Raw genomic sequence first — 13,803 nt, forward strand, 5'->3', positions numbered from 1 at the left:
TGCAGTTGTGAAATTATGACATTGCTAGTAAAACTCAACCTTGGTTGAGGTGTATGGGGGAAAGAAAAAGCACTTTTCCTTTCCACTGGAGCAATATGTGGGTCTAGTTATGACTAGGTCACTTAGTAATAATTAATTTTCTGTGGGCTGTACAGAAATAGCAAGCGGCTACTCTGAAGGTCAGGGAGGGAAGAAGAGTTCTTGGGAAAAATGTGAAAATTTCCGAGATATTTGGGATATAGGGGTAAGAAGATATGGTCCTAAACCGTGACTTCAGAGTCTGCAGTGAATACTGTTAGGTTGAATACCCTCAGGGTACAACCTTTATTGTTTTAGGCAGAACAATAGGTAATAGAAATGGAAAACTTTGCTTAGAAAAGATGGCTTTCCTGCCATGATATATGGAGGTGGGTGATAAACCAGATTTTGTTGTGTCATAATATGTCTCAAAAATGTGCCTGAAATACTGAAAAGCATTGAGAATTCAATGTGATTACAGAAAACAAAAAGTAATATTAAAGTTTCTGAAAGAGTCTCTTTTCTTCTCTTCCTTGTTAGATTCAGTCCTAGACAAGATAAGACTTTGCAAATGAAACCTGTTTTGAAAGTAAAGTCATGGGTATGTCTAATCTTCCAGGTATTTTTTTACCTGACTTTATACATGTGTTTAGTTGATGCCACCATTTTTTTAACCTAAATTGTATTTTGAATTACTGATGATGTAATTTCAGGGCATAGGTATTCTTTTTTGCAGCTCAAACCATCAGAGCCCAGTGGGGGTTTATTCATATACTTGAGGTTTATCCCTCAGTCATAAACCTTGTTATAAACCTTCTAGCTAGGAAGATAGATAGACCTGGGAGAATGAGACAGCCCCTCCCACACCAAGGGGCTGCATGGAATCCAGTACAGGGCTTTCCATTTCACTGTCTAGTGGCTGATTTCACTTACTCCTCATCCAAAAGTCCCTGAGCTTTTATAAGCAAGCACATTTCTTGTCAAAAATGTTGCATTTCTCTTGCGTTAACCCCACGGGACACAGTGCTAAGTCAGTGCTGTAAAGGTGGTCAGTTAGAGCAGTGATCCTCAGAGACAGTGCAACAACCGTATGGGGTATCTGGGATTGGGAAATCTGCTGTACAAGCTGATAACTCCTACCTTGAGCTCTTTAGACTATTGATCTGAGGGATTGATGGAGAGCAGCTGAGCCACGGAAAACAATCAGAAGCAAGACTGGAGTCTCTGAAGGCATTTATTTTGGTTATTATGGATATACATCACTTGCCCCACAACCCATGTTCATGCAAAGCAATGTTTCACAGTGAGATGTCGCCTCTAAAGCTAAGGCCACTTTGCCCTTGAGCATTTCCTAGGGAAAAAAAACCTGAAATGAACCCATGCAGTGTCCTATAAGGTGGTTTCCTCCAGCATGCTCTCTGGTCCTTTTTGTAGTTGCTTGGCAACCAGGGGAGGGAGGAGGAGGAGGAGGCGGAGAAGAATGTGAGAACATGGAGGCATCTGAAGAAGCAGATTTTCTGTAGCAAGCCGATTGGCCAAATCAGATCTTGATTCTCTTGAGCTACTCAATCGCAATAGGTCATCTGCATTGGCCCTTTTTAGATGATTGTCTGCCAAAGGTAAGAATCATGGTTCTGCTTTAATTTTACATGAGTTTCACTCTAAAATGAATCCTTCGGCAGTGACAGAACTATTCTTCTCCAGACAGAACAAGTCAGGTAAGAAAAGAGATTTGATCAGTGCACAAAGCTGACCTGTGTTGTGTTAGCTACCCTGTGTGATTGACCAGTGCCCCTTGGCTTAAAGGAAGCCAAAGAAATGTTCAGCTCAGCTGTCCCTTCTGACCATGATGTTTAGCCTCAGATTTTGTACACGATGTTTTCCCCAATTGTCAAATGGCTAGAAACTCTGGAAGATGATGTAGGTTGTTCTAATTCAAGAAAGGAAAGAAACAAAAATGTGGAAGTTTCCATCTCCAGTTAAATATGTACAGTGTAGGATTTGTTGTTTGGATGAAAATAGTCTCAGAGGCAACGGGGATGTGAGAGAAAGAAGTCAAAGCTGTGCTTTGTGAGTTACAAACTACCAAAATGAGTCTTACTTTCTGATGAGCATCTTGGCCATTGCTCATCCATTCAGCTTATGGCCCAATGTTGCAGGAGTCTCTGTACAGTAAAATAACTTCTGTAGGAGATATAACAATAGTCTCTCTTCTAAATAGCTGATAAAATCTTGGTGTCATTACTCTCTGCCCTGGGGAGGACCCAGAGGTGAGTATCCTGTTTGCTTTGTTCAGGTTTGGGCCCTCGATTTCCTGCATCCTAAATCGGTGCCGTAACCATTGGGATATTGTCTATGCTGACATGGACTTAAGGCAGGTCTCTCTTTTTTCTAGTCTTTGGGAGGAAGAAACCTGTCCTATTGATAAACAAGAGCACTATTTTTGCCTTGGAAACTTCCAGAGCCTTGAAACAGTGCCATGCAAAACATGGCATGGGATCTGGTGAAAAAGCAATGTACTTGTATTTTAAAAGTTTATTGCTATTACATAGGTTGTAATAGCACGCAAGGAGCCTCGTGGGAAAAAATGATATTTGCATTTTCTTCTGTTAGAATGGCATAGTGGGATAAAACAAGGCTTCTTAAGGCCTCATATTTCTATTGTGTTTGAGATAGCTCAAAGTCACTGCAACAAACAAACTAATTATAGAAAAGTGTTACTGAACTGTAGAATCATAGAGTCATTTGGGTTGGAAAAGACCTCTAAGATTGATTTCAAACATTAACCTAACACTGCCAAGTCCACCACTAGAATATATCCCTAAGCACCATATACACATTTCTTGTAAGTACCTCGAGGAAAGGTTACTTGATCACTTTCTTAGGCAACCTGTTCCAATGCATGACAACCCTTTCAATGAAGAAATTTTTTTCCTAATATTCAATCTAAACCTCCCCTACCCAATTTTCTCCTGTCACTTGTTACATGAGAAGAGACCATACCCCTCCTTGCTACAACCTCCTTTTAAGTAGCGGTAGAGCTATAAGGTCTTCCCTGAGCATTCTTTTCTCCAGGATAAACAACCCCAGCTCCCTCAGCCACTCCTCACTTTTACTTACTGAAGTTAAGTAAAGAATACCAGTAGAAAAAAATGTTTTTCTTTCCCTGGGTTAGGATATGATAGCTAGAAGGTCTTGAAAAGTTTATTTAAATAAGTCACTATTGTTGAAGAATTAAAAATTATTTTAATTAAGAACATGTTTGGGACACAAAAACATGTTTTCAGTGGGATGGTAATATGCTGTTCATAGAGACCACCACACACATATGCAGTAGCATTGAAGACTCAGGATAATGCCTCAATCTGACTAGGTAAAATGCAGCTTGTCCCAAATGCAGTCCACTTCAGAAAATAGCATCCCAGATACTTCTAAAGAGCTCATTCCTGTTCTGCTATGCATTGTTCTATTCTTCATCTCTCTATCACCCCGTTCTTTATTCCTCAAATTCCTCAGACTTATTTCTGTCGAACCTGACCCTTGAATGCCTCTCCTGCTGTTACGCCATCTCCGGAGCGTGTTTGCCAAACTGACAGCTGTTAAAGAGGGTGTCATAATATGAAAAAAACAGCTCACTTCAATCTCTTGTCTCTGCCATGTATTGTGGGTCCAAAATAAGCCTACTTGGTTGTGTGCAGCCTAATCTACTCCTGCTGCTACAATGTGATTAGCTAACAAGTGTTTTTTGAAAGGCTCTGGCAAAATTGCAGGGAGGGGGCATGAAAAGAAATAACCAGTCTCATTTGCAAGTAGATAACAAATTAAAGCCTTATTTTATGTTCAGTTACAATCAACCTGATGTTGGACACTATTAGCAACCTATAAATATGGTACTCAGGCACAAGGAGAAAAACTACATCAAAAGGTCAACATTTACAACTCAAGGTATTGAAACATTGCCACAGCATCCCAAGTAAAGCAAACTGACAATCAGTCTTGGGACTTAAAAGATGAACAGGACAACAGATATGAGAGTTTTAGTTATGAGACTACGTATATCTTGAAAATGCATAGTTTTTATTAGCAGGGGTTTTTTCATGATTTCTTGAACTTTTGGATCCCTATCATATGTACCCTTTTGCCTTGGCAAGTATCCTACTTGGAATACAACACTCACGACAATACAATCATTTATCTCTCCTTAAGTTTCTCAATTGCTTCTTGTTTTCATTACTAACCACAGTTCCTCTCACTTGGGGATGCAGAGGGAGGGGGAGAAATTTTCACAGTTTATTTCATTTACCTGGGTGCTTAATTTTCCCTAATTTTGGATATGCTCCCACTTATTGTTCCTACCATCCAAAAGGGTTTTGTGCTTTCATTTCAAAGGAGAACACCAAAGCTTCCACTGGCAACAAATTATCTGATCAAAAATAATTATGAGGAAGGAGAGATCTTCTATGAAATCTACAAAACTTTCTGGAATTTTTCCAAAGAAACATTCTTTGTTTTCAGCCAAAAATACCTCAGCTAATGCAATTGAGAACCAAAAGACTTGACTGAGAAATTTCTATTAAAATAGAGATTTTCTTAGAAGGCTTTCAACAGAAAAGATGTTCAGCTAAAAAAAAATAAAATTACACAAAAAACCAGCTCTGATGCAAAATATTCAACAATCCTACCAAGGGTTTGATTCCTGCAGAAGAACTGTAGAAGCCTGTCTTCCATTTGCTTGGTTCATCAGCTTCTTCTGACACCACTGATTCCGCCTTTTGTGTTGCCATTTTGTTCTCTTATTTGCTTTAATTCATTTCTTGTGGTTGACAGAAGACTTTGCTCAGCTTATTCCAACTTCCAGAGGGTTTCTACCAGCAGTGGCTAGGGCTCTGCTTCCTTCTCTCCCTCTACTCTGTGGAAATTGTCATTCATCTTTACTGTAGCACAGAGCCGGGATCTACCTCTCCATTCAGTGCCTGCCTACAGTGAAGCCCCTGCCACTTCTTCCGCCCTGCCTCGTGTGTGTTCATGTACTACTGCTGCCATCTCTGTGACTGCTCTGTGGACCTCTCAGCTCAGCAACTCTCACCAGAGTGAAATTCACGTTAGAGCTGGCAGAGCTGGTTTGTGCCTTCTTTATCCAAGCTTTACTCCTGATTATTAAAGCCTTTGTTAGGGAGGCTTTGATGCTAGGAATTAACTTGAAAGGGATTTGATAACCAAGGGCCATATTCATGATGTGAAGATCTCCACTGAAGAGCTCTCCCCCCTCCCCAGCATCTTCAGAATTTTGAGCAGATTCTCAAGTTGTCATGGCAACAGCCTAATTTGCTCTCTTTTTGTGATTTAAGTAAGCATCATGTAAAAGCTCCTCAATAAATGATGCTAAAACATCCTGAGCTTTGGTAGTGACATTGGGCAACTTGCCACACGGCTTAATTTAATTGCTCTGAAGCTATCACCAAGTGCATAATTCAGGGTTTCCTTTAACACAAAAGCTCTTAAAAGTTTAGATGGCTGCAAGGGAAAGAGGAGGAGGAAAAGAGCAGCTGCCATTCTTCAAAAGTGAAGCATCTTCAGGAGCAAGAGGGCAGTTTTTTCCCTTTCTATGGCAAAGAAATACATAACAAAGACAAAAACTTGGTCAAGGCTCTCACTTTTTCTCCCCTTAGCACCTTGAACTTGGTGAGGAGGGCAAAAGCATCCACTGTTCCTGTGCCCTATTCTCCCAGAGAAGGCAGCATGGCTCCATTCTATATTGGGGCTGAGTTATTTAGAGATTGAGCAATTTAGAATGTGGCAATCCCTGTGCATTGTCCCAGCTTTCTACCAGTATTTCAATATGAAGGCAGTGCCTAAAGAAAGACATTGCCTTTAGGAAAACTTCTGATCCATCACCAGTGGTCTGCCTTTGTAGCTTTGCTGGTTCTTGGACTTGACTTCAACCTGGTGTCCCCACTGCCTCTAGAGGCAGATTGAGGCTACTCAGCCCACCAGGCCTGGGAGATGAGAGCTGGTATAGGAGCTGCTTGAAGGAGTTTGGGCTTTAGTACAAATTTGAACCTCTCTTCATTACGATAGTAGGTGCATTGGCTCTACTGAGTAAATATTAGCACAGCAGAAGCAGAGGGCAAAGGGTGTTCTTGGACTCTAGGGGGCACAGGCTCCTATAAGGGAGGAAGAACAGCAGCTCATACTGCTTATTTATTTTTTAGTTACAATGGAATGATACGGTTGTTAGTCAATACTGTGTACACAGACATGTATTAGCAATAGCTCTCAATATTGCTGTGAATGGTCATTAAAAAGATTTGACTTCTTGGTCTATTTGGGGCTGGGATGGGTTGTCCCACTGAGCTCCTCCACTTCCAATATTGGTCCCATAACAGTAAAACTCTTCAGGCAAATGAAGTGGCCAGAGGCTTGACTTAGATAGAAGTGACCTTGTTAAGGGAATCTTCAATGCTTTGTAACTCTTAAACCAAGCATCACCTGAGGAAAAAGAGCAGTGTTCATTTTGGGAAAACTAATTCTTAGGAAATATATGTGTGGGTACTTGTCACTACAGGTTTCTGGTCAGAAAAAAAAGAAAAGCCAGAACGGTTCAGTCATTTGGTCTGGGGGGAAATTGCTGCTTTGATGCATTTTTTTTGATGTGAGGATTCAAACTCCCACAGCAAGCATGTGAAATCACAGTCCCTGGGCAGTGCATCTATGAACCTTTCTCCTTCAGGAACCATGTGCTTGCATCCTGTGGGTGTCTGAACTGATGGACTGACAGCGCACTTGCTGAACAGAAGACATTGTGACATACAAGGCAGACTCTGCCTTTTCCTTATGATCTGCTTGTCTCGTCACTCCTTTCTGCAAAACAGTTTCATTCTTTTCTCATAGATTGCATTCAGGGAACAGGCAAAGTGTTTGATGCGCTGCAGTATTGCTTCACCTGGGGAGAAATCTCTGCATCCACTGAGATGGTAATGACCATTCACCAGGGAAATACTGTGTTGTGGGATGGGAATGGACGTACAACGATATAAAGGGAATGCCATGGCTAAGGGGGAGGATGACAAGAAGGATGGAATGGGAAATACAAGTGGGTAATCTAAGGTCTCCTTTTCAGGAGTGACAGACAGATTCTGGTTTCTTTATCTGCCTCTATTTGATAAAATCCTGACAGTCGGGGTGAAGTCTGTGACACCAGAGCCTGCACACCCTTGTTGTTTTACTAAATTATTCATTCCTGTTCCTGTGATAATATAGTTATAAGGAGGAGCCTAATTGAATTTACTGTCTGGCTTTGGCCAATAGGGCGATAAGGATCCAGCAGAATGGGATGATGGTGAATCCTGCTGGTGTGCTGTGAATGTGAAGCAGGAGAGACTGGCAGCTTGTGTGCAGGAGGGAAAGCGGATCGGTCCAGAGCCCCTGGATTAGCAGAATAAGGAAAGGTAAGGCTGGTTTTGTTTATAGGAAAGCACTCTGCAGGCAATTTTTTCCTGTAAGGTTTGGAGGGAACAGGAATGCGTGTGGTGGCACTTGCTTAGTGTGTGTAGCGTGTGCCTTTGTCTTTATGTGTGCTGCAGGGGTATATAACATTGCATGTTCACTGTGAGTGTCTGTACTGAGATGCCTGGGGTTTATGTGGATCCAGCAGCAATGTATGAAGCCTAAGCAGTATAAATGTAATGAGAGGAGACAAAAGGGAGAAATCACCTCATGAGTAGAACGGGGAAAACCGTAGTGCTTTCTGGTTTGATTGGAAATGAAGATGCCGAGGCTCTTAGTAAGCTGTTTGCAAACAAAACAGAGCAAGTGTGTGTGCATCTGTCTGTGTATGTATAGGATCTGCAGTGAGATGTTAAAATGGGAAAGAGGAGGTCAGACTGGAGCATTAGTCATCACAGGTGGAGATAAATTGCAGGCAATCTGTGTAATCAGATTCTCTAACATGGAGAGTGCAAGTGAGTACGAAAGTGGATTAATCCTATCTGCTGCGCCAACTACACCTGGAAAGCAAAGGGGGGTGGATTTGTGGTGGAATTGGGACAGGTTATCTGACTGGTTAGAGAAATCGATGCTCAAACTGTCCTGTGTACCTGCTGCTAGAGTGATAGTTGTTTCCATAGACTTGCTATTTCCCATTTAATGATGAAAAGAAAAGGTGAGCATCTCCGAGGATAAGGTTAGAGCCCACTAATTAATGTTATCTGGAAGAAAAGGACCACATCAAGCAAATTAGCCTCTGCCCTTCCTTTTGGTTCATCGCCTCTGCTCTGATAACAAGTGACTGCTGAACAGACAGGGCAGGTGGGGGAAGATGAATTACAAATGTGGTAAGTGGCATTAAGCCATGTAGACAGGGAATGTTGTTTGAAGCAATGATGTTATAATCACACTTCTTCAGCTTACATCTTTGCAAGCCTTTAAGACAGGGCTGTCCTGAAGCAGGTAATCTTAGTCCGGTCATTAACTGGAGCAGGGATCACAGCTCACTATAAGGCATTAACAGCTTTAGCTGCTTCTCATATGTTTTTACAACCTCATTGTTTTCAAGCCAGGATCCAGAGGAAAGTATTGTTGAGAAAAAGATATTGCTCACCTGTGGAATGCTGTGATGCTCCTCATCTCTGTTGGAAACTAATTCTTATGATGAGTGTTGAGGGAGATATGCTTTTTCTGCTTGCTCAGAAAGCAATAATCAGAGGCTCCCTCCAAAAAGAGCAGTAAAAGAGAAAGCCCCACAGGGAGAAGCAAAAAAATGGATTATCTTGGATTAACCAAACCTGTTTGCCAAAAAATGTTCTTCTTCCTCCCTGACATGAAATTTCTTTCATCAGAGGTCAACTTTTTTCTACCCAAAGTTCTTTCTTTTCTGTGGTTTTCCTTCATGGCCTGAAGGTGGGGAGAATGACTACTATTCCCATCAGAGAGCAACTCCATGCTCATGTCTACACCCTGCCCATGAAATCCCCTGAAGTCTCTGGGATGTGCTGAAGGGGGTGGCATACTGAGTCTGACCCCCTCTGTCTCACAGCTTGTACACATGCCCCAACTGAGATTGCAGGGACACTCACCTGGTACAGATACAAAAATGCTCCACCTTATAGAGGATATTTGTATTTGGTGATAAAAAAGGGAACATGCTGCAGATTCCTGTAAGATAGATGCAGGCTTTCCTCGTGCCGCCTGGAATAACTGACTGAAAAACAGATCTAAGACAGGGCACATACTGTAAGCTAGGAGGGTTTTGTCTCTTGATTTCTCATGCCTTTCTAATCCTTCGGGTCCTTTAAGATAGAAAAAACATGATCACAGTTGAGTTTGACTCCAGCTTTCAAAGCACTAACAGCAACAGAGTGAGCTAAGAAACAAAGCAAAGCAAGTCTGGCTGTCTGAAAATAAACTCCCCAGCATAATAAGCTTCTTTCCCTCTGCCCCAGCAACATAGGAATACTTAAATAACTTGCTTATTCACACACTCCAAAAGGCTGCAGAGCTCCCAGGTGGCAAAGCGGGAGGTTCTCCCTTCTAAAAAGTGGGCAGATACACAGCACACCTGGAGAGTCCGTCTCTCTGCACAACAGAGGAAGTCGTTTGCACTTGCTGGTTTTGGGGTATGCATCTTCCTTGGGAGATGTACCCAGGGAGTTGGAAGGACAAGCATCCCTCCGACTTTGCAGCAGCAGTAGGCTGGTGTTCGCTTGCAGCGGTTATTGCCGGTTGGGTGACTACATTGTTTGCTTCTGCCCTCAGAGTCAACAGTGAGGCTCAGGAATGGGCAAAACGCCAGCGTATTCCCAGGGAAGGTTACGTCATTGCCAATTCACTGGTGCCAGACACTGTGCTGGAAACCTGAGGTCGCTTTTTGCCATTAATTGTCCAGATGATTTATTCATTCAATGATATCATTTTCTTGGGTGGAGGTTAGGAGGTTATGTACTCTAGTAATGAGAGGCACGATGGGATGGAAAACTCGTGCTCCTTATTGATGTTAACACTAATTACAACAAACAACAAACTAGCCACTGCATCCTCTGGATCACCCTTCCTTCCCTAGAAAGGGTACCATTTTTTTCTTTTTTTTTTTTTGGAGGGGGGAGATGGTGACATGTCATGTGCAAGCAAGTGCTCTTATGGGATTTGAGTGCCCTTAACTTTCATAACTATTCTGTAATAAGGATTTTTACTTTCATTATTTTAAAATAATTGTTTTATTTATGTCATTTACATTGCACTTTCCAGCAATCCCCCCTAAAAAAAAAAAAAAAAGGAAAGAAGAAGTGAGTTTGTTTTTTATTGCACGGTGGCTGGTGTGTTGTATTGTGGTGTTCTCCCCTCAAAGGATGCTGCTCTGTCTATATGAGTGTAGGATCACTTCTCAGTCAGTCTGGAAATTCTCCAGTGTCAGGTTTTTCAGTAGATACTCTAGGATATTTCATTCTTTTTTGACATTTTTAGGCTAAAAATCGCATTCCTACCTCTTTAATAGCTAAGCAAATAAGCCTAGAATTCCCAGATGGGCATAACAAAAAGCTTCCCTGGCCCAGATGCAATTAATAGCTGATAAAGTTGCAGCAACTTGATCTGATAATCTATTGGTAGGTGAAACTGGTAACTCCAAATGTTGAACAAACCACCCAGGGCATTTTCAGAGCTGTTGTAAGAGCATTTTCTGTCAAACAACGTCACTTCTTTGCCCTCCCCCTCACTCACCCCAGGTTGTTCTTCTCCCCTCAGGCCTCTGTGGTTTTGGCTGGCTTGTGTCCCCAGAGGTGTACAAAGCCCTGGATCATAAGTTTTCAAACAGCCTGGTGAGATGAATTGGAAACCTTCCAGTTTTAGATGTGCCTTGTATTTATGGGATGAAATGGTTTCCTTTCTGTTTAAGCAGTGGGGAAGCCATACCCTCTCTCCATTCTGGATAATTTTTCACTTCTTCTCATCCTTTGTGGTCTGCTGTGGTATTCTCCTACCTCATCTAGAGATTTGAAAATGTCAAGGAGCTTTTTTGAATGCTGACAAATAGCAGAGATTTGATTAGCAATTGTAGCAGATCATTTACCAGTCCAGCACTGTAGACTCATATATATTTATAATACAGATATCAAGGAAAATTAAGTGATTATGCAGAACTAATGATGTCTGTATTAATGGCTATCATGTTCCAGACACTCATCTATTGTCTGTTTAATGAGGAATAATCCTACTGTGTCTGGGCAGATCAAATGCTGAAGCAAGGGTGCTGAATGACTTTGATGCCCTTAGCAGATTATACTAGCCACAGGAAAGGGTGCCTAGGGCATGTGCTTGTAATCTAGACCTTGCTCATAAAGGGGAAAAAAATAATGAGATGGCCTTGGAAAAGCAGGAGGAAGGATCTGTGATGTGGCCTTTCAGTGGAAATGATCTTTTGTCCTGATGGCAGCTCTCCATTGCAAAGGGGTGAATCCTACATTGCCACCAGAGTGACATGAAGGGCAGAAAAAGATTGTCTCCTTCCCAGGATAGCCTGTGATGGGCTGGCATGGCAGGCAGTGGGAGAAAAAAGTGGATTGGATGGGGTAGGAAAGACCCCTTTTCTAGGCTTCCTGAAACTGGGAATATTGCCTTCAAATAACTTCCGAGAGAGTAACTGCAGTAGTTTTTAAAGGCACATTAAATTTTGCTGTAAACTATCAGACTGGGCTATGACCAAGGCAGACAACTGCTGTGCTGTACCTTACTCCAGTCTGAAGAACACCAACAATGTTATTTTCCTATGCCTTGGAAAAAGACATCAGAGTGCATGTTATAGAGAGGAAAATGGTAGGACTGGAGAGAATGGTGAAGAGCTGTACAAAGTAAGAGAGAGGGGTTCACCTACTGTTTTGAAGAAGAAAGTTTTGGTTTTGCCGAACTTTATGAGGTTTGGCCAATTCATTTCCCGCACTCAGCACGTGCCAGAGCCAGCTCTTCTTCCCTGTATATTTCAACTGGGAACCATGGAAAAGCATTGGCTTCCTTATTTTGTCTCATATAAAGGAGCAAGCACACACATACCAACTTCTTTTAAAATATGGCAACCAGTGTCTTCAGCAAGGCCTTCATGGTTTAAAATGGTTATTTGTTGAGCTCCCTTGAATGTAAAATTGTTCTATCCCAAGCCCTACATTTTAGTTTACAATTTCATTTTAATTGACAATGGCACAAACACAGAAGGATATAGTTTTTTAACTTGCTGGTTCTAGACCTTGGGAACCACAGAGCCATTTAAGAAAGGATACTGATAAGTCACTTTGTAGTAAAAGTGATAGCTAAAGCTGTTCAACATTATTTGGAGTCAAATTGGCAGTTAACTGATTGCCTTCCAAGTGAATGGAGAAAGTCCCACTTGTATGCAACTCAGGACTTCCAAACTTGGCGGAAAAAAACAGCCAGAAATGTTTACATCATATCTCTTGTGTAGCCAATGCAAAATACTTTAAATCTAGAAGTACTGATAGGCTTTCACCACCACTAAATTAAGTTCATAAACACAAGCATATTAACACAGAGCTATTAGAAAAGCAAAATCAAAAAAGCAGCAGATGATTCAGACGTTTAAAATCTGTTGTTTAAAATATAGTAACACTCCCTTTTTAGGTAAAAGGTGTTATTTTTTAATATAGTGTATCTTGGCCCTGTGTGATTGTCTTCTTTTGTATAATACAATGAATATATCCATTATGCTGTCATCTTTCTCCCCCACTTTTATCTGTACTTTGCTGAGTTTAGAGTAAGGCTGAACAGCCCTGTAGTGCATCGTAGCCCAGGAACATACCAAAGACCTTCTTGGCTGCAGAAACACTTTTTCTTGATTCTGCAGAACAAGCTGACAAACTCCAGAGGAATCTACTAGAAAATACAGATTCTTCTCAGAGAAAGGAGTCAAGAAAACCAGGAGTTTTCTCACTCAACTTACCAGCACAGCACAGTTGTTTAGAGCCACCGCTCTAGAGCAGTGAAAAATAAAATGGAAATTCAACATAAAGAATGATCACATGCTTCCAGAGGCGATGGGACTGTGTGTTTCTGTCCCTGAGTCACCACACACACCTCTCATGCGCTGTGCCCGTCACAGTTAGCTGCCAGAGGCTGTGGACTCAGCATGTGGGCAGGGAAACACCCTTGGCACGTGGCTGTTCTCTGAAGTGGGCTTGACAAAACCAAATAATGTGACAAGTTAGGAAGCATTTATTCCTTTTTTAGCCCCAAAGATTTTGTTTTGCTGCTTAAAGATGAGACTCAGTGCCTGTATTTCCCTTTCTAGTAGCTAAAACATTGATTGCACTTTGGCAAGTCGGGTTGGATGAAACACTGCGCTCTCTCCAGCAGCTCAAGGCTGCTGTATTTAGCTTGATGCTTCTATCTAAAATAGGCCTGGGTGTATTTAGTTAATCTTTTGGGCAGGCTTTCTTACTCCGGCAGCCTTGTGAAGTTTCTTTTGACAGAAAAGAGAGGAGTAGGCGAGGTAGGGAGGGTGCTGCTTTATAATAAAACTGAAAGAAGTTGACAGGAATTCATATTAGTTTACCTTGGTTTACTCTGGGCAACCTTAATAATTCAGCATAGCCTTTCAGTCAGGGCTTCCCACGCTGTTCCCCACAGGGCCAGTTTAGTGTATGAGAGTTTCTTGAGGCCATTCAAGGCACCAGCTCCTAAGAAACACAAGGCAGAGGATGGTGCCTGTCAAGAGCTAGAGCTGACAATTCCTATTAATGTACAGGAAGGCTTTTCCTGGGAAGATTCTTTGATGTCTCTGACTCT

The 13,803-nt window shown here is 41.8% G+C and overlaps 1 protein-coding gene across 2 annotated transcripts in view; it reads left to right on the forward strand.

Annotated features, from left to right (window-relative positions):
• The first annotated feature begins 1,509 nt into the window (after positions 1-1,509).
• Positions 1,510-13,803, forward strand: part of SYN3 (synapsin III) — a 206,236-nt gene continuing 193,942 nt past the window's right edge. Inside the window, exons 1-2 of one of the 2 annotated variants that reach the window (XM_027715078.2) lie at positions 1,510-1,637; positions 7,327-7,466. The gene's annotated coding sequence lies outside the window, so the exon portion shown is untranslated. Of the gene's footprint in view, positions 1,638-6,921; positions 6,993-7,326; positions 7,467-13,803 lie in introns of those variants that run through there. The other variant, XM_027715080.2, reaches the window with a different exon arrangement.

This window comes from Pipra filicauda, unplaced genomic scaffold, assembly GCF_003945595.2.
Source record: "Pipra filicauda isolate LSUMZ 115617 unplaced genomic scaffold, ASM394559v2 scaffold201_size1378038_pilon, whole genome shotgun sequence".
Classification (NCBI taxonomy): domain Eukaryota; kingdom Metazoa; phylum Chordata; class Aves; order Passeriformes; family Pipridae; genus Pipra; species Pipra filicauda.